Source organism: Protopterus annectens, chromosome 7.part0, assembly GCF_019279795.1.
Source record: "Protopterus annectens isolate FY-2018-M chromosome 7.part0, PAN1.0, whole genome shotgun sequence".
Taxonomy (NCBI): Eukaryota; Metazoa; Chordata; order Ceratodontiformes; family Protopteridae; genus Protopterus; species Protopterus annectens.
Genome location: NC_056739.1, coordinates 263,703,600 through 263,724,888, shown reverse-complemented (window position 1 = coordinate 263,724,888; position 21,289 = coordinate 263,703,600). Strand labels below are relative to the sequence as shown.

The 21,289-nt window shown below is 36.9% G+C and overlaps 1 protein-coding gene across 2 annotated transcripts in view; it reads right to left on the bottom strand.

The window, feature by feature from the left end:
* Window positions 1–21,289, bottom strand: part of LOC122806386 (leucine-rich repeat neuronal protein 2-like) — a 1,426,491-nt gene that overhangs the window by 185,708 nt on the left and 1,219,494 nt on the right. For both annotated transcript variants that reach the window (XM_044076746.1, XM_044076747.1), the window contains one exon: window positions 7,861–7,967. The gene's annotated coding sequence lies outside the window, so the exon portion shown is untranslated. The remainder of the gene's footprint in view (window positions 1–7,860; window positions 7,968–21,289) is intronic.

The window sequence follows — 21,289 nt, the reverse complement described above, 5'->3', positions numbered from 1 at the left end:
GTTGAGAAAGTATTTCTTTAGAGATATTTTGAAAGCATTTAATGAGTCTAGGGTATGATTTCTGTGGGAAGGGCATTACAAATCCTAGCTATGACATAGGAGTAGAGGTTATGTCCAGCTCTTTTATTAGGTTTCCCACTGGTTACAAGTTGTTTGTTGGTAGATCGTAGATTTTGGAATGGGCAGTAGGGTTGTAGCATGTCCTGAAGAATAGGGCAGCTATGTGGTTTATAAATTAGTTTGTGAGCTAGCATTCGTTGGGTGTAATTGAGGTATTGTTGGAATTCTAGCCAGTTGAGTTCCTTAAGACCTAGACAGTGATGTGAATGGTATGGTAAACCAATTTCAAATTTGGCAGTTTTGTGGTAGCATGCTTGGAGTTTGTTTTTAGAGATTGGTGGAGGTAGGTACAGATGTGGGCTCAGTAAAGGAGGGATGGGAGCAAAAGTCTGTCGGAAAGTGCCTTTCTAGTGGGTTTATCCATGGAAAGTTTGTGTCTATATAATCTGCCAAGGTTAAAGTGTGTTTTTTTTAATTAGCTAACCTTTATGAAAACATTATTTGGCGACAGGGGATACCCAGAATCATTGATACCTAAGATCAAAGATGAGGTGTTAATGGGATGGGGATCCAGGTACATATCGTTGTTGAACAAAGACAGTTTCTCCGAACATCTGGATAATAAAGAGAGATATGGCCAATGGGAGCACCACGTATATGGTGCTAACATATAACAAGGATACCAGAGTGGTGCAGAAAATAATTAATACATATTGGCAAATGTTTAGTTCAATGCCAAATTGTTGTTAAGTATTCCAAAAACCTGTAGAATTTATTTTCAGAAGGAATTTGAATTTCAAGGATATTCTTCAGAGAGGAGAGTCTAAGAGAAGTAGCAATGAGATGGAAAATGGAGGGACCTTTAAATGTGGTCGGTGTCCACAGGGTCATTTTATAGCTAATAGGAGTGAATTGTGGATACTGGCATTCAAACAAAGACTTTGTACAAGTGAGAGGTGCAATTGTACAACCAAAGCGGTGATGTATATGATGTGATGTTTGTTTTGTTGGGCATATTATACTGGGAAAACAGAACTCACACTCAAACAGAGAATTTATGAACACATGTACGATATAACCAGAAAAAAAGATACAAATGCCTTATATCAACATAAACTAAGGTTTGAGAAAGCAGATTTTAAGTTCTGGGTTATAGAAAAGGTAAAAAACAAGAGAGGGGTGGAGACTGGGAAACAAGATTAGAGTTCAGAGAATTGGTATGGCAATTGCGTTTGGAAGCTTGCATATACCCAGGGCTCACTGACCATGTTTCCCTAGCCTAAGCACTCAAAATAAAAGCTAATAGTATATAAATATATATAAAAAGTTATGACACATGGCATTATTAAAACAAAAACATACAATAGCACATTAATAGTATTCTATTTTTATTTTAATGCACAAAGGAACTTTGGATACAATGTTTGTTATATTTGCATATTTATATATTTGTATACATATATTTATATATATATATATATATATATATATATATATATATATATATGTGTGTGTGTGTGTATATATTTTTAGAATTTTGAAATGTTGATTTGGGGTTCATTATAGTGGACAGATATTTTATTCATGAGAATTGATTTAAATTATACAACGACTCCCGATTAATACTCAAAAACGTGCACGCTGATTGGTCAGCGTGCACATTGTAAATCAGAGTTATAGTAATGGAAAAAGGTCCGGTCACCTGGACTTTTTCCATTACTATAACTCTTTTTTTTTAATATCAACAGACAATGCAAAATCTCCATTGCTTCACACTGTCTCGCTATGTTAAATGAGTTTAACATAGCGAGACAGCTTTAAAAAAAGCAACGGAGATTCTCCATTGCTTTTATTAAAGCTGTCTCGCTATGTTAAACTCCTTTAACATAGTGAGGCAGTTTGCAAAAAGCAATGGAGATCTTGCTTTGCTCCATTGCTTTTTTCAAAACTGTCTCTGTTGCTTTTTTTAAGGCTGTCTCGCTATGTTAAACCTATTTAACACAGCAAAACAGTTTGCAAAAAGCAACGGAGATCTTGCTTTCTCCGTTGCTTTTGCCCACAGCTCTGATGTACTGCATAGGCATACACATGCGCAGTACATAAGAACTGCCGCAGAATACCAGACAGCTGTGGAAGGGCAGCAAGAAGGCATTATACAATGCCATTATTTAAGAAAAGTAATATTTTTTTTCTTAAATAATGTCATTGCATAATAGCAATAACCCACTTCTGGGTGTGGGAAATGCTGGATTTACCCACGGTTGGCTTTGTTTGGCCACTCGGGCTTTGCCCTCGTGACCAAACCACACCAACTGTGGGTAAATCCAGCATTACCCACACCCAGGCGTGGGTTATTGCTATATGAACCAATGTATGAAGGGGAGGGGATATATAAATGGAAAGAAAATGGTAGTTTCAGATTTTGATGAAGTTTCCTGTTATTGGATACGAAAGTGCTTAATCTACTGGTGAATGAAGTGGCTTTAGACATTGTGGCTTGTTCATTTGGACCTACTGAGATTGCCTTTATTGGGACCTGGTGTTTGTGTGGTTACTAGTGTTTTATTTTAATTGCACTAAGTATGGGTTGTTCAAAGGAGAGTCTGCAGTCTATGGTAATCCCTAAAAACTTAATATGAGTTACTATTTCTACTTTTGTTTTGCTTTTTGAGTATTTGGTGAAATCTTGTGAGAGTGGCTTTGCTGAGAATAGCATAAGTTTAGTTACTGTTGCATTGAACAGAAGTTGTGCTTTGGTTAACCAGGTTTTGACTGCTGTAAAGGCATTTTGTAATAATGTTTGCAGATTTTGGATATTATTAGAGGATTTGATGATGGTGGAGTCATCTACTTACTGGATAAGTGTGTTTGAAGAGAGGCAGTATATAGTTTATTTATAAGAATATTGAAGAGCAGAGGCCCTAAAATGGACCCTTGGGGACTCCTGTTTTATTGCCTGGGAATTCCGATATACTACCTTGCCATCTAACACTTTGCTGTCTTTCTGATAGATAGCTTGAAAATCATTTAAGGGTGGATTGAGAACATGCAATAGCTGATAGTTGTAGAAGTAACTTGAATGAGAGAGGTGAATACTGGTGAGTGATGACTTAGGATATTGGGCAGGGTACCGCTATCTTTGTATTTATGTGGGTCTGTGACTTGGATCCAATCTAAGGTTGAGCTTCACTTGTTATTGTGTGTTTGTGTGGGGCTGGTTTTAAGTTAGGTGTACCTGTGTAGATTGACACTATGTATGGGGGGAGTCAGAGATTAGGTTGTTCCAGTTAATATTGGTATCACCTAGAATAATGGTTTCATTGGTTAGATTTTGGGTAGTCCAAGCAAAAATGTCTTCTAATACAGGGATGTTTTGTCCTGGTGGGATGTATACCACTGCAACTGTAAGTTGTTTGTAGTGGTTTATTTGTAGGGTTGCTATAAGAAGTTCTGCACTCTGGAAGGTTATCATTAGGTGGTTACAGTAAACTAAAGCTATGACTCCACCGTTTTTATAAGTTCTGCCAGCTGTTAGGATGTTATAATCTGGATGAAAAATTTCAGGGTCTAAAAATGACATGACAGAGCAATTCTATTAAATAAATTTAATAGAATTCAGCCAGGTACTGGAAATAGTCCAGTCAAGACAGTATAACAGTTTTGGCAAATGCCTTTCTCAATACAAATTTCTTGTACTGAGAAAGGCATTTATAGAAAACAATACTTCCTATAGTTGGCAATGCATTTGGCTTGGGTCTGCCTGCAGTCATGTATTGTCAGTATGCTCTACAGGGCCAGCCTGTCAGGGTCATGTGGCTCCACATTACCATTCCATGTAGTGATGTCTGGCATGCAGCATCATGACAGTGCTGTCCTTAAGGACATGGCTGGCATACAACCTACTGGACCAGTGCCCATAGTCACTCCTTTTGCTACATTGTGAGCACAACCCACAAGGACAGTCGGTCGAATTCATACAATTCAGCACCATCCATTGCATCTGGTGATGTGCAGCATTCAGCACCAAAATGAAGTTTTCACATGTATGTGGCTATTAAGAGTGTTCTACCTCACCACCTGAGGTGTGTGGCCACACCAGGTATCACACACCAACTCATGGAGTGCTACACCATGTTCTGCACATGAATCTTTCTATTACATTACTGCAGGGCCACCCAGACCATCTAAACAACTTTGTGTCTGGAAGCTCACCTACATACCTAGATAGTGTGCATTTCAAATCTTCCAAACTACCCAGCTATAACTGTGTTGCACCCACCCATCATACCTGTTTAGGATAGTTAATGTCTGATGCACTGCATGGCCAGACAAGGCACTGTACCACATAGGCTTGGATTAGAACTGCATGCATCAGTTTTATTCTTTGTTGTCTCTGGCATGACCCATAGTGGTGGACAAAATGTTGTCTCTTTGCCAGTGTCACTGTGTTCCACAGCCTCATGTTCTCACGCAGTTAGTGCAATGACAACTCCTCAGTTGGCTTCTCCACTACTCCTGGATTCCAGTCTGTCTAGTAATGCAGTGGGGTAGCATAGTTTAGTTGTTTACGTAAAACCATGCTGTGCAGCATGGTGCATATGACAAATACCTTACTGGAGGTCTTCACAGCATAGTACAAACTCAGCAACAGAGATATCTAGGCTGCATAAGAAGGTCTTAAGCACTCTGAACACATGATCAATGATGTTAAGGGTCTAGAAGAGTGGGGTGCCATATGCCTCTTCTGACAGCTTCAAGGTATATCATACATCACCTGCAACACACACCAGTAAATGGCATTATGAGTGGGTCAGCATACTACATGCCCAGGCAAGGGGCTGGGAGGGGAGATGTGTGCACCTAGTGATTAGATGGCAATTTGAAAAACAACCTGCATAAACCACTGATATAGCTCATACATGTGCCAGATGTGGGAATTATCAGAATTCCCTGAATTGCACACAGATGCACAGTAAATAAAATCCTCTGCATTCCACACCAGATAGCAATTAATGGAGCAGTAGACCTTCCCAGTGAAATAATGGACACTGAGCGATGCAAGTGGGGGGCTTAGAAATGATGGTGCAGTCAATGGCCCGTAGAACCTCGAGCAGATGACTACTATCATGAAATATATGCCTAGTGGTGTTTCCCTCTTCTGCTGTCTGTGTGAACCACATATGCTTCTCCATATGCAGCACCATCACAACAAGGAACTGAAGGATTCCTGAATCTGAGGCCTGTGAAACTCCTACTGAATCTCCTGTCAGATGCTGAAAATTCCCCTAGACAGAAGAGTTAATGCTGTCCACAATATTGTATGCACCAGAACAGGCATATTACACATCTAGCATGATGCCATGTAAAGAGGGAGCATGTCTACAAAGTCACATGATATCTCTGTTCAAATGGTAGCAATCAATTATGTCCCTGTCATGGATATGATGGTAGGTCAGCTATTGGTAAATCCATCTGCAATGCAGCAGGTGTCAACATGCAACACTCCAATTACTGGCAGCAAGAGCAGCCACTAACAAATGTTCAAATGTTTTTCACTAAGTAGAGATGCTGCTACTATCATCTTAACTTGGAGAATGATCCAGTTCACCATAGGTTCATAGGTTGGTACTAAGCTATCGGCCCTAGAGCCTATACAAGCCTAGTCATAACAATTCACTGGCTATTTCTTCCCACACTATTTACATCATGGACCATAGATCATGGTACCCAGAATGGCTGATCACTACAGCTCACACACTGTTTTATCTGATTCTCAATAGCACATCCATGTCTGATGTCACCATTTACGTAATCCATTATCTTTATTTTCATAATATGTCTCAGATGAATGTCATTATATGGTTTACATGTGATACATATCAGAACATTTTAATGGGACTGTGATCTTGCTGTGTGCCTCTCTGAACTGCCCCCTCTCTGTTTGCTGCCACACATCAAGCTATTTCACCAAACATACTGTGCTACTTGCCTTTGAATACACCTGCATGTTTGTAGGAAATGTCAGCAGTCATACACAGCCATTAAACTCTTCACCTTTTCAACATTTGCTTCACATAAGATAGACAGAGACAGAGAGATTAGTGTGTCTGTGTTCTGGCTATCAAACTTTAATTAAACATCAGAATCATATTTGATATCATATTGTTATCACATAACTAAAACTAATACTTATTTCTCAGAATAAAGGGATGCTTTCTGTCATTGTCAGAAAAGATAACATTTTCTGTTATTTTCTGTATTTTTAAATGCTATGTCCACTGATATTTAAAGATCACGTATAAATGTTTGTTTTGGTGTAATTATGCTTTCAATATGTAAAGTGTTCTTTCTGATTATAAAACATGTAACTTTTACTTTAGTTACACAGTGGGGCTATACTTACTAAGTTTAGAAAACTTAAGTTTTTAGGTATTGTATGCTGATCAACTTCCAGATTATGTCCAAACTCTATACTATCTGATGGCCATGTGAGAAACAGGTGTTGAGATACTACAACATTCTAAGTTACTGAATCTAATTAGCTATTCTGGGCATAGGCTTAAAAGACCCAATGATGTGGTGGGGCAGCTAAGTCCGATTAATACTCTCATGACACAACAGCTCCACCTGTAAGCTAGAACTGGTATTGCTGATGGGCACCTGGTCTGACAGGCTGAGCTGCATGACCATGAAGTTGCTCACTGCAGTGCTACCTAAAGGGCGCATGGATGTCTACCATATGTCCCCATCAAAGATGAGGGATAGACTTCTGCAGCCCAAGTCCGTTTGGAAACTGCATCTATTTTTGAAGACAGAACTCTGCAAGCAATCCCCACAGGAGTTTGTGGAATGGTTTATTCTACAGCAAACACTGCATGTGGATAGCCCCAAGCTTAACTCTCTGCATAAAATGTTGCACCATAAAAATCACATTAAAGAGTAATTTACTTTTTATTAAAATTCAAGATGCAACTACTCTTTCAGTTTATCAGCAGGTGACACTGCATAATTGTGTAAGAATATGTTACACAATTTTTTTACAAATAGGTTTTTATAGACAGCAAGTAAAAATATCTCCTGCAGTCCATGAACACATACATATGAACTCAAGCAGTTTGATTTCCCACTGCATACTTCCCGTAATATCTAGCCCCTCATAGAGCTGAAGATGATAATAAGTCCATTCAATTCAATAAACATTTTTCATCCCAACACTAATACAGTTGCTGTATAACATATGCAAACATACCTTAGTGTTGGTTATCATTGCAATGATTCACAAACCCCTTCTTACTAACAGCCATCATCTAATGTTCTACAACACATTTAGTACAGTTATATCTGTGTTACTGCACTATATGCCAAGCATTATACATTTCAATAGGAATTTATTCTATTTAATTTCTCTTTTGATCATTTCTATTTGAATATAAATGCATACTTTTACTGATTTATTGCCTGACTGAATGTCTGACTGATTAACATGCAGTCTGTGTCATTTAATTGGCCAAAATCAGCAGCAGATTACAGAAAATATGCCTATCCAGTACAAGGTGTTGATTAGCTCAGTTGTTTCATCAAAAAAACAGGACATATGACTCACAGTTAGGAAGTACCTGGCAGCTAATCAGCATACAGGAAATATTAACACGTTTACTGAACTTAATATAATTCCAATGAAGAAATCAAAGTAAAACTACATATTTTAGAGTCAATACTCACTCTCTTTAATAAATACATAAATAAATTAATATTTACATGATGGAAACATAATTACTGCAAAAAGAAATAGAAAATCACCTTTGTACATTATCTTTAAATAGTGTTTCCACTTGCCTTCATTCCTGGTATATTTTAAGTAACTAGGCCATGGCTGAGAAAGGGTCTGTGTGGTTCAGTCAACTTACCTGCATTAAAAAGGAAAGCAAAATAAATACATCAATAAATAAATAAATTATTGAATAAAGGTTTGCATAGTCTGATAGCCAAGTCTTCATGATCACTTTGTCTCCCTGCTTTTAGTGTAATTAGCCTGTACAGTATCGTACAGGAGGTAGACTCTTGTCTTGAAACTTTTTAGAAAAAATTATAAAACCAATACATATATACTGGCATTTGTATTCAGGGTAAAATTAAGGTCATACTAGCATTAGAAATAGATAAACTTAAACATTTAAAAAATAATATATTTAAGCTAAATCACATAACAGTCACTTCAGTTCAATTAACAGGTATAAAAACTATCAAAAGCATAAATTTGTAAATGCTGTTACAACTTCATGCCTAAATTGCTACATTCTCTCCATATCAAATGTTGAACCATAAAAATCACATTAAAGAGTAATTTACTTTTTATTAAAATTCAAGATGCAGCTGCTCTTTCAGTTCATCAGCAAGTGCCTTTGTATAATTTCTATTGAATATTTGCAACCTTTTTTGTCATATGTTTTTATTTAGAGGGAGTAAAAATGTCCCCAAAACAATAATAAGGACAGAATTAAAGACAATGCCTTTTGAATATTACTTGGTTTAAATGAATTTAAGGTCTGTGTTTAGGTGAGTATCTGTCCATGATACTGAATCAGAAGATACCCTGAACCAGAGTGGTAGAAAGACACAAGAAAAACTTAGAGAATTAGAGTTTTCATTGTGTGATACCATAAACCAGCTGTAATTGAGGCTCATGGAATATATGCAAATGAACCCTTAAGGACATTATATGTTTCAACTATATGGTTTCTGAATATCCATGACTTATCCAAGCTTCTGAATGGAGAACTGTCCAATGTTCTTACAATTCTGCACAATGCAGGTAGCAATCAAGGCTCTGTAAGTATTTTCATAAAGAACAATGCCAGGTTAATGATCAGAGACTACTAAATTTCTTATGTTGGGCATATTTTAAAGCCTAGCAGATCTCTTAACAGTTCCAAAATTCTACTTTATGTTTAACTTAGCCATTTTTACTGCATTTAAGATAACTGCCTTTTCAGAGAGCTTACCAATATTTATCAGTGGTGGCATTTCTATATGAATTCTAAACCCTAGTGCAGGCTTGAAACAACACAATATATCCTCTGTTGAACCTCAGCTTCATATAGCTGCTTTATAGGAAACAGAAGAAGTAAGCTTACTGTGGGTAAGCTTCTCAAATCTTAGGCAAAAATGTGGTATCACCATTGTCTTTTCAGCGACCCTTCCATTTCCTGGTCACAGTTTCATGGTTTTGACTTTCCCACTTGGCTTGATCTCATGCATTCAGTATCAACAATATCTGAAGTCTGAACTATACTGATATGTTTTTTGGCATATCATATTTGGGGTAAAAATACTTCTGCTACTTTCCTTTTCTGTTTACAGTGAACAAAAAGATAATAAAAACAGCTCATATTCATGAAACTAAATTTTGTAGCCTATTTTATTAAGAAGGTGAGGCCCATTAGAGACAACCCTCTGTTTTTCTTTATAATATTCACTCAGAAATACCATTAGTAACTTAACCTTGGTGCATTTAAGTTCATTTTCATCTGCACCTATATATGCGCACTACTGTAGAATCTATGGTGCTAAATTAAAAACAGCATGATAAATCAACTGCAATGGCTTTTATAGTTATTAAACTTAGTCCTGACTTCTACGGTCATAAAATGCTTATGACATAATACACCACATGTCCACTCCCAGCACACAACAGCTGACTCTGTTCTACTTTGCATATCTGTTTGAATAAACTGATACTTGCTCTCTTGCTTCAGGCCATTAACCATTTACCTTCCAAGTATGCTGACACACAACAAAAATCCATTAAAAATAAATAGACAAGTAACTGAGAGTCAAATGCAGCCTGTGAACTTTATAGGAAGAATGTACAAATCCCACTGCAGAGTTTACTGTGATGAAGGAAAAACAGCATGGCTTACAAAAATGAGGGGAGGAAACAAAATCGAATGTCTTGTCTGCGCAGTAACTGCTGCAGTAATTTAACTCCTGCAGTACCATCCTGCAGTTTATATAACTGGGGCACTAAGTGATAGAAAAGAGATACAACCTAAATTGATAAAGAAAATTAAACAATTTAAGTTAGGAAAGCACTACTATATTAGACGAAGTGAGCTGTCGCACGTGGTGTAGCTAGCTTTTGCTCAATCTCACCCTTCTCTCCACTAACAAAACTGATCTACATATGACAGATTTAGCAGAACATGACAGAAATGGTAACACCCTAACCTGTGTTTTTTTCACTAGTGTGCACGTGCGCGTGTGTACATATATGTTTTCTGCTTGTTTTCTTCAGTGCTGTTCAACTGATCCAGCTTCATTTACAAGTCACAGATTGTCTCTTGTAGTGTTCCTATTAACAGCGTATTATTTCTACACCATTTGTAACTCATACCTTTTAAAACACCTCCCTTTGTTTGCAATTCTGATAAACTGTGTGTGTGTGTGTGTGTGTGTGTGTGTGTGTGTGTGTGTGTGTGTGTGTGTGTGTGTGTGTGTAGTAATTTAATTTATATTGTATATTTGTCTTTACAGAGTGGCTATGGATTTAGAGAAGCCATTTAGCATCAGTAATTTTAAGGGAAAGAGAGACAGCCATTGTGGGTCTTTTATATATTTTCAGAGTCATGGCCTGCAGTCAAAGGCAAAGAATATGCTTTGCAGGTGGGTGCAGGCAATGATTCAGAACTGTTTGCAGCAAATAACTCAAACAAGGAATGTTTTATCAATCCTGTGTTAACATTTATTTATTCATTTATTTATTTAGCTTCATTTTCCAGTGAGTATGCATGCTGGCATCACACAATTGCATTCTACTGCAAGTGAAAGATACATATTTAGAAACTGTGAATACTGAAAAAGTCTGGCAATTTAGAAATGCTTACAGAGCTGTATTTTATTACATGTATAATTTGTCACACTTACTTTCAAAGATATTAATAAGTACTGGACTGAAGGGTTTCTAACTTGTAACATTTAAACTCTTCATATTAAATTCTGTCAAACAACTGGCATTGCTATTAGTAATACTTCAATATTATGTATTTATACTTGCATGAAATGTATGTGTGTGTTTTTAGCCTACAAGATTAAATTGTTTTTGCTTCTTTTTCTGCTAGTTCCATTCTTTGAAACCTTACATATTTTAACAAGGAACTAAAGTAGTTTTCACACTTTAAATAAAAAAGTATGTTTCTTTTCTGATAAAATATAACCACTTAGGAATTAATATGGCTTTTTAACAATATTCAGTAGTTGTATTAGTTGCAGCAAAATCTTGTATAAATTCTATTTTATGTGAGCCCTCTCCGAAGACAATGTCATTCAAAAAGTGGACATTTTCCTGAGAATTCATGAAAAGGCCTAGAGCAACTGTAGAGCTCACACAATGCTGTGCTTTGTGATTTAAAGACTGGTGAGCTGCGAAGAGGAAAGACCTGATAATCAGTTAATTTGCATGTCTCTAAACTGCAGTTACACTGAATGCCACAACAGTGCCTAACACTTCACTATCCATTCCCCATCACAGACATACTCAGAGCTCATTGCTTAGAGTCCATTCTAGCCTAATACCTGTGGCATTAATATTATACAGAGGATAACATGTCCCATCATTAGTACATTGCTGCAATACTTCTCGGTCCGTAGTGAAGCCCATGTTACAAACAGCAGCAAAAGTGTGCGACAGTGTTCAGTGTAGTCAAGTGATGTTTTGGACTACCATCATGGGTTTTGCAGACAAATGAGAAATGCAATCCCCCCGCACAATTTGATCATAGGGTAATTTTCTACATTGATGGTTTCTATAACAGAGGCACATGGGATATATACAAATAACCCTTATAAACACCAGGTGTTTCAGCTATATGGTGATTCTAATTGCCAATAACTTTTACATTTAAAGTTGTTTTAATGTACAATTTCAGGCCAAAAAAACCAAACCCCACGAGGTATGGATATGCATATTTCAAACACATTATGATCTCATCAATATAGAATAAACAGAGTGTTTACTAAGCATAAGAAACACAGGGTTGTTATACCCAGCTGATGTCCATTATCATTAGGGTGACTACAAAATATCCCAAATAACAAATTAAAACAAAGAGTTAGAAGGTGACACTGAAAAAACAATCAGACAAAACTAATTAAAAATTCCACCCAAGCTAGAACTTCCAATGAGTGACCTCCCAAACCTCCTGTAACAGAGGCACATGGGATATATGCAAATGACCCTTATGAACATCAGGTGTTTCAGCTATATGGCGATTCTGATTGCCCATGACTTGAACATTTAAAGTTGTTTTAATGGGCAATTTAAGGCCAATAAAGCCAAACCCCACTAGCTATGGATATGCATATTTCGGCCTTGTTATGACCTCATTTTCAGTGTGACCTTCTAACTCTTTGTTTTAATTTATTTGGGATATTTTGCAGTCACCCTAATGATAATGGACATCTGCTGGGTATAACAACCATGTGTTTCTTATACTTAGTAAAACACTCGGCTTATGCTATGATGATGAGGCAGAATAGTACAATGGCAGTGCTACCTCACAGCAATTGTTTGTTAGTTTGGATCTTGGCTAAGGTGTCATCTGAACAGAGTCTAAATATCCCATCAAGAGCTACAGCTAGGTTTTTTTGGTGCTATTTGTAACTTGCATATGTGGTACCCCCCCAATTCAAAGTTGAGGAGAAAAAAAAGAGTCATAAAAGTCTTTTTTGTAAACTGTAGCAAGTGTTACTTTCAAAGTGCTGAAGCACTTTAGTCCTGGCAGAGAATGTGGTATTGGCATACAAAATGCAGAATTTGGAATCACTTCAGCTGTGACCACAAATGCAGTACTAACTGCCAATCAGCATCTGTGAATATGCCCCGTAACACCTTGCATCTGAGGTGGCTGCCCTTTTCACCACACCTCAGCTACACCTCTGATACTACTTTTTTTGGTATTGCCGGGTGCCAAGATTTCATCACACATTCCAAAATGTGCTGTGTGTTTTCATTCCTCCAAATTGCCTGTGATGGGTGTGTGTGTGTGTGTGTGTGTGTGTGTGTGTGTGTGTGTGTGTGTGTGTGTGTGTGTGTGTGTGTGTGTGTGTGTATCCTGCTGTGGGGAGGGGGGCATTGATCAATAGATCAATTGCCTTGCACCCACTGATTCTCAGCAGAGTTTATGACTCTCCCCCCATATTGAACTTAACTAAGCCTGTTATTGAAGAATGAATAAATTAATATTTGTATCTTTCACAATTAGCAGGCAAATCTGTGCAAATATACTTCATATATTGATCTGCAGAATTTTACACAGCTTTAAAAAATTGTAACACCTCCAGTGGTGCTCTCATTTTAGGTGATATGAGATCTTTTTAAACTGTTAAGGTGGAAACTTGGAGAGAGGGACCTAGTCTTTAAATTATATGCACAAACTAAATGCATCTGCAGCCTGCAGCCCAAAAAAATGAAAACTAGCCATAGGTCACATGTCTGTAATCTAAGAGGTCCATAAGAACCACTTTTATTAGATACAATTTACATACTTCTGAACAACTTATTATCAAATTCTTTATATTAGCTGTGATTAACTGACTAATTATTTACTTAACTTGTCCAGCCTTAGCTGTAGCATTATTAAAAAAAATTATATATGAGCACAGATGTTTTTTTCAAGAACACCATTCATATATGATAATTTATTCCAAGACTCTGTCAAGCAGATGATGCTACTCAGATATGGCGTATATGCTATTTGAATACATTTATTATTCTGATATAACTTGCATGCAGTCAATTGTATAGGGATCCAAATAATACTTAAAGAAGGGACAGGGGCAGACCGAAGTTTAAGGCTTGCTGAAGCTATGAAGCAACCCATAAAGTTTGTAAGTAATGCTCAAATACTGCACAGAAAATATGGAATTAGCATCTACATGAATATGTATAAAAGTGCTTAAGCTCTTTAGGAAAGCACTTCACCTACCCAATTATTCAGAATAGTAATGCACTCCATCTTGCTTTTTCAGATAGCATTAATATAGTGAAAGCATTAATCTAATTACTTAAGCTCATTTACAGTACTGCTGCCCAAGAAAAGTCTACTGGTCTCTTGTAAAAAGCCCTATCCTTTAGTTCAACTTTACCCCAAAACTTGTCTAATCAAAATGATTGCTCTCACTTTGAGGCATTGTAAAAATGGATTATGCTTACAAACATCACTGTTAAAACATTTTTAGTTTAGGTGTTGCATATTTTCTTTGTGTTTTTTTTTCTCTCTCCTCCCTTACTGGTCTGAGATCATGCTTTGTTGGAATTTGCCGTTTGTATGATACAATACCCACTCCAAAATAAACATCCATCTCTCTTTAAATGCTGCTTACTGTGTTCACATTTAGATGCCTTGCTGCTATAAAAATAAAGACTCAAACTTAGAATGAGACAGTGTGACTGTAACTGCAAATGAAGTTGAGGTACAGGTGACTTAAGTTTTCTTCTGTTGTAAGGGCAAATCTCAGATGGCATGGACTTTATCAGATAACAAAGGTGTATTTCACTGTAAGACAGATAAATGCAAGTCATATACAGGAGAAATTAATGCTGCAGATAAGCAAGAAGCATGTAGCGGTTGCAAACATGAATAAAGTTTTTTTTTCAAACTGTAATGCAGTATTTATGAATATGGAGACCCATGGGAAGTAAAATAAATGTATCAATAGAAAATTATCTCCATCACTGTAACAGAAAAGGTAAGTGATTTAGTAAATTGATGTATACACTTTGTTAGACAAAATCCAGTCTTGAAAACTAGATCCATTTATATCACATACAGGTTCATAAGTTCACAGATTTGTACTAAGCTTAAGACTGGAGACCCACTGAGAAGCTTAGCCATGTCACCCATGTAATAACAACACCAGACTGGATCCTTGTAGATAGCAGACCATTAGCATTAATGTCTGGCATAAATTTACAATTACCCATTCAGCCATCAAGGTTTGGTTTACACGTTTTCAGGGAGGTATCTCTGCTTGATCTGCACATTTACAGCTTGATTGGAGTGCAGAAATAGGTGAAGCCTAAACAGTAGTTTAGTGATACACTCTCATTAAATCCAGAATACTGGTATTCATTTAACAGAACTTGCTGACATACTACTTTCATTTCTGTCTGAACATTAGCATGCCCATGCCTTATAATTTTGATGCTCCTATGAGACAAGGAATGCTTGTACCATTTATTATCTATATCTTCCTTTGAATATTTTTTTATACATATACTCATACATGAGGTGTCCTTATTGATTGTATGCATTACGCACACATTACAGGTGGCTATGTGCATGGCATCCCCTGCATTACATTCAGCATAGTCATTGAATGCACCTGTATATTTGATTTGATTAGATGCAGGGCTTGTGAAGCTACATGTTTTTTAATACATATTTACACAGGCTGCAACTTCAATATCTAAAAGCACATTGCTTATGATATTTGGGTGTATTACTAATTGCATTGTTTTCTCCTAGAGGATGTCATCTAACTTAATTCTTTTTTTTCTTTCATAAATTAACTACAGGGATTCACATATAAGCTTATTTAGGTCCTTTAGCCCTGACAATATATCTCAGTTTCTGGCTATAATATCTGTTATCAGATACACAAGCTTGGAGATGGCTAAAGTTTATGAGTTATCCCTCATACTGGACTGATCTTGTATCAGATTATTTCCACCAGTAACAGGTCTTTTAGCTTAGAGGCCCTAAATAGTACACCTTCTTCAAAAGGCCAAGGTTTATATACATAATCTTGGCCTTCTCTAACCACCTCCATGACTTCAATTATCCCATAACTAGCGTATCCCCTTTTGTGGAATCTTCCTTTAAGCCAACTCATACCATTTTCAGATTATGTTTCTAGTTCCTATAACTTGAACATCATCACTACTTGAGATTTTATTACATTTTGCTTGGATGTCTACGTTTTACAAACCAGTAATTCTTCTGTTATACAACCTGTAATAAATTCTTAGCCAGAACTTCACATTTGCTTTACACACATATCTAAATAATTAACACTACTCCAGTGAAACATGTATGTGAGTGTGACTGTCAGCATGTGGTGGTATTATGTGTTTTTAGACAGCATCAGTCTTTTTTTTCCATCTGTTAAAATAATTTTAATAATATCACATTCCTTATGTGGCTAAAACCTAAACAAGAGTTATGTGTCCTTTATTTTCCGTCTATATAGTTAAATAACAAAGAAAGGTTATGGCAATTCATTTTTAATTGCTGAAAGGAAGGCTCAGCTAGAAAGAGGACATTAGAAGTGATGGCCATGGGGGAAAGCTTTATAAACAAAATGTAGTCACAGAAATTCACAATACAAATATGGACAGCAGTGTTGTGCCCCGGTGGTAATGCTGGGCCACAAACAAGGATGAGTTAATTACACTAAAAACTGCAACTGCTAATATAAATGTGTGCAGTTCTGTCTGTAACATCCACCCCCCCTACAAAAGATGTATAAATAAATAAACAAACACACTTTACAGTACGTAAAAATTCACCATGGTTTGAATGATGCTTTTTATGCACCATTCCTCTGAAGTGAGGGGAGTATACACCCACATTTCGCATGCATGTTTAAAGCATTGTATAGAGGCAGAATAGGTTTAGAAGAAGCTTTGTGAAATATTTTTCTATGTGGAAATGGCAGACTAAGCCTACTTGTTTATGTTACATGGCCTGACTTATAATATGAAGGTCACTTTGGCGATGAGTGGCCCTAATAAGATACACCAAATCAGTATGTTAGATAATGCCAGGCATTTACAGTTGTATGTATAACCTGTGAAGTGCCATTAGTAAATTTAGCTCCATATGACTAATTTTAGCAAGACAAACTTGTTTAAGGTTTGCAGTGATGATAGCTAAAATATATATTGGCATCAAAGTATGCAGTTCTGTTAAAGGATAGTTCAGGTTTGTGCATCATGGATGTAGGAAGTTTAGTTAGTACAAGAGAAGCATACAGGAAATTTGACAGCAGGGCACCATGGATTGTAGTTGTTCAGTTGTAGCTGTTTATAAAAACATTGGGTTTATGTAGCACATTGAGCATCTGATGGTCTTTCTACTGACAGATATGATACTGAAGTCAAACTTGAACTCTTTTGTGCAAGGTGTTCCCAAGAAGCTTCATGGACTTCACAGCTCAAATATGTGTGGGATCTACAGAAGTAATAACAAAGCCTAAAATAGGGGAAGAGGAAATGGTTATATCCAAACACTATGAATTTTGATTTGAAAATACTTGCATACAGACCTCATTTAGAGAGTCACCCTCAAACAGATGTATACCTATACAGTAGCTGAAACAGTATAACTGACATAGTAGAAGCCAACTGCACATAGTAGCTGAAATGGGACAGTGAATACAAAGCAGTGGACAAAAACAGCAATATCAGGTAACTAGAATATATGGGATAACCTGGCAACACCTGGTTAATTTTACATGTAATTTACAAACATGGCAAACAGATGTTGACCAAGCACACAGCCCTGTGAAACATGCAAGGAGGTATTGATGGTATTATCTCATATGACAGCCTGGGATCTGCCTTTAGAATAGCTATATATGTACTCCTTTATGTCAAGAACATCTGTGACATTCCCATAGCCAGAACAGTCTATGTTAGATAGTAAGCTGTAAATGTTGATATAATTGTATCACTGGGAGTGCAAACATTGTACCAGCATTTTAGAAAGAGGACACAGAAGAGCAGTGGGATATTTGCTACTAATTGCTTACAAAAGTTCATCTATAAGTAACTGAAGTATTACTGCTGGCTTCCAGAGGTTGTGAACACATTTTTGAAGTAAACAGCAGTTCATTATAAGGCAGTAAAGAGATGGATACGGCAGTCATCTTTTAAAAGTGAGGCAGAAGAAATCAGCAGCTAGTAAGCAGAGTTTAAACTTCAATAAAAGTTTAAAGATAAGGCTAACTTGTACAGTTTAAATTATGAGAAGGTGGTATAGGTTTTGATGCAGAAATTAGTATCTGCTCTAGAAATGATAAGCATGCATGTTTTTAGTATTATATTGTCAGAATGAACACTGAACTATTAGGACATTTTTGTAGAACTCCCTTTGTCTCAGCTGATAGGTACTACACCTCAGCCTTGACTGGTTTTGGATTATTTCTGTTATTGCTTTTTATTGGCTATAAAGTACAGTTTCTTGTTGCTCAGTTACATGTTCTTGTTACAATTCTTTGTCACTCTACAAAGAATAAAAAAAACAGTTGTCTTGATTCTGCGATAGTGATGTCACAATGTGACTGTAAGGGCATTCATATCATAATGTCTGGTATAATAAAGGTTAAGGGCTTTGATTTCATGCTATCTTGCAATGCTTAAGTTTGGCATCAACTATTAGAAAGATACACTTAGGTTCATAGGTGTGTACTAGGCCTTTACAAGCCTAGCCCATAGAAGTGCCCTGGCATTGTGCCACCCGACTTAACATATTCCAGTGCAAATATTTCACTGCAGAGCTCAGAAAATGATGAATCCTGGACCACATTCAAGTCCATGATGTACAAGGCTGAATATGTTGACACTGAACCTACTGAGCTTTCTAGACAAGTGGCAGTGATGTGCTTTTTGAATCTTGCCCAAATGCCATGCAGTATATGTAAGTCAGTGGGCACTCATATTTTCCACTGAAATGACAGCTGCTGCAATGTTGTCAGATTCAGACACAAGGATCCTGTCAAGTATCCTTTTTGTCTGTCAAAAATCTTTTCCTTTCAGGCAAGTATCATAACAAATCCAAGCACCTGTAGTGGGATATGAAAATGGATGTAAAGAGAGTTTCCAATTGGTACTAAAATATTCCTTTATCACCACTTCTCTTTTAATGTTGGATATAAATCACTACAGTGAGACCTTTAAAAGTATCATTACTGAATCTGGTTTAGCAAAAGACAATTTAGAGAAATTATTTTGCTTTGTTTGTATGTACTGAGAGAAGGATAGGTTTCCTATACTTAAAGAGTGTAAAACCAGGACAGATGAGTATGAACACTGTAACATCTTTCTAAATGATGAACCCTTCCCCCACAGAACCTTTTGTGCTACATAGCTTGTCTAAAATATACTAAATGCTTGAGGCAGTATCTCTCTCTTGAGGATGTCAGATCTGAGACAAGTTTCTGCATTATTTAAGATGGCAAACATGTAGCTGGAAATCTGGACTTGCAGCAAAAGCAGATTTTTACAGATACTGAAGAAATTGATATTTACTAGGTTTAAACCACAGGAAACATTACCGCTATCATCTCAAGCCTCCAACAGTGTGACTATATTTGATGGTGCCAGGCTTAAAGTTGATGTCTGTACCAGAATCAGGGATCAGGTAGGTATGTGAACTTTTTAAATAATTTACCGTAAAGATGTAGATATGATTTCAGCTTTACATAAGTCCATTAGTGGATTAAAGAAGTGGATTAAGTATGAGTGAGGTGGGATGTGGTGTAGGAAGCAGATGGTTTCCCAATAGTAATTTCTGAGTATATTTCCTGTGAATCGATATTGGTTTAAACCACTTTCACTGATTATTTAAGTTGCCCTTTTCTTCACTGTTGTGTGACCTTGAAGTTTATATACGTAAGGTTAGAGGGTGTGTGCAAATCTCTCCATATGGGCAATACAGGGAGGTCTTACCCCCTCCCCTAAAGCAGTTTTAGTGATATCGATTTGCAGCAATAACACTCATAAAGATTGCCACTGGAAAATGGACATGAATACATGGTGAGCATGGAGGATGAAATGGGTTTGTTTCAGTATGATCATTTTAAATGTTAGGTCCATAAAGTTTCCCTTCAGTGATAAGCAGGTACTGACAGCACGGGGCAGGTAAGCAGTAGATTAACTACTGGAATAGTAGCAGTCTGAATGGTACAGATGACAGAGTGACTACCGACTGCAGGACTGTGTAGGAGGTACAGAAAAGGAACGAGGAAAGCAACTATATATCAAGGTTCTGTACTAAATCCAAAATTCCATTAGATCAGTCTTTTAAAATAGCAAAAATCAAACAGAACTTTAAAATGGTCCCAACCATATTAATCCTATTTTTAAAGGTGGTTCCTACACTAAATTTTACAAAATTTGTAAAAGAGTACCAACAATAAAATAGAGTATTGTACTGAGGATTGCTGCTTCTTCAGCCCTTTTTTACAACAATCACAATAAAAAAACTCAGCCGCAGTGGTGCAGTGGTAGTGTTGTCACCTTACAGCAAGAGCTTCTCCCGTTCGATTCTCAGCTGGAGCGCCTTCTGTGTGGAGTCTGCATGTCCTCCCTGCGGTCGAGTGACATTCGAAAGACATGCATGAATGTGCGTGCCTTCATTGAAGGTTGGGCATCGGGCTGGCCACTGGGCACTGTAAAAATCTACTGCCAATCATTAGTGGACCGGAGTTCCTCTGTGGTGGCCCCTAACCGGGAAAAGCTGAAAGAAGACAATAAAAAAACTCAGATATAAGGGAAAAAAATGGCAATTATAAATTCCCCCATTAAGAACAGGGTTCGGTGAGGGTGGAGTCACGATCTTGCACTCAGTGTGATCATATACAGTAAGATGTAAGAATGCGAGCAGCCATTTCAGTGTGTCTGGCATGTTAAGCAGTGAAGATGCAAAATGGTTAAAACAAATTAACATTAAAACAGAGAGCAGTACAAAACAGTACACTCTTACTTACACCTTCAGCTGCTAAGGACATTTATATCTTATTTAATGTTTTAAGTTTATCAAGACTTAAAGGAGAAGGTGTTATGCCTTATCCCTATGATTGTGAAATTTATGAAATGTTTTAATTGTGAAAAAAATCACAGCAGCTGTGATAAAGAAAAAGACTGTTTATTTCTAGGTGCCAGAATTTTCATTTATGTGGGTCTGCCTTCTGAAGTTCTTCAGCTGTGACACTCCTTCTCAGTTCTGTAACAATCACATTGACAACACACCCCTGAAAGTTGACCCCATATTCAATGTTCTGAGAACTCATGTCAACAGTAAACTGTCCTTTGATCATCATATATCCACTATTGCAAGAAAGCCATTTTTCATAGCACAGCTTACATATATCTGAAGATAGTGAGTCCAAGTCCAGAGACGTAATCATTTCACTCTAATAAGCTGTCATCAGGAAAGTCACTGAATAT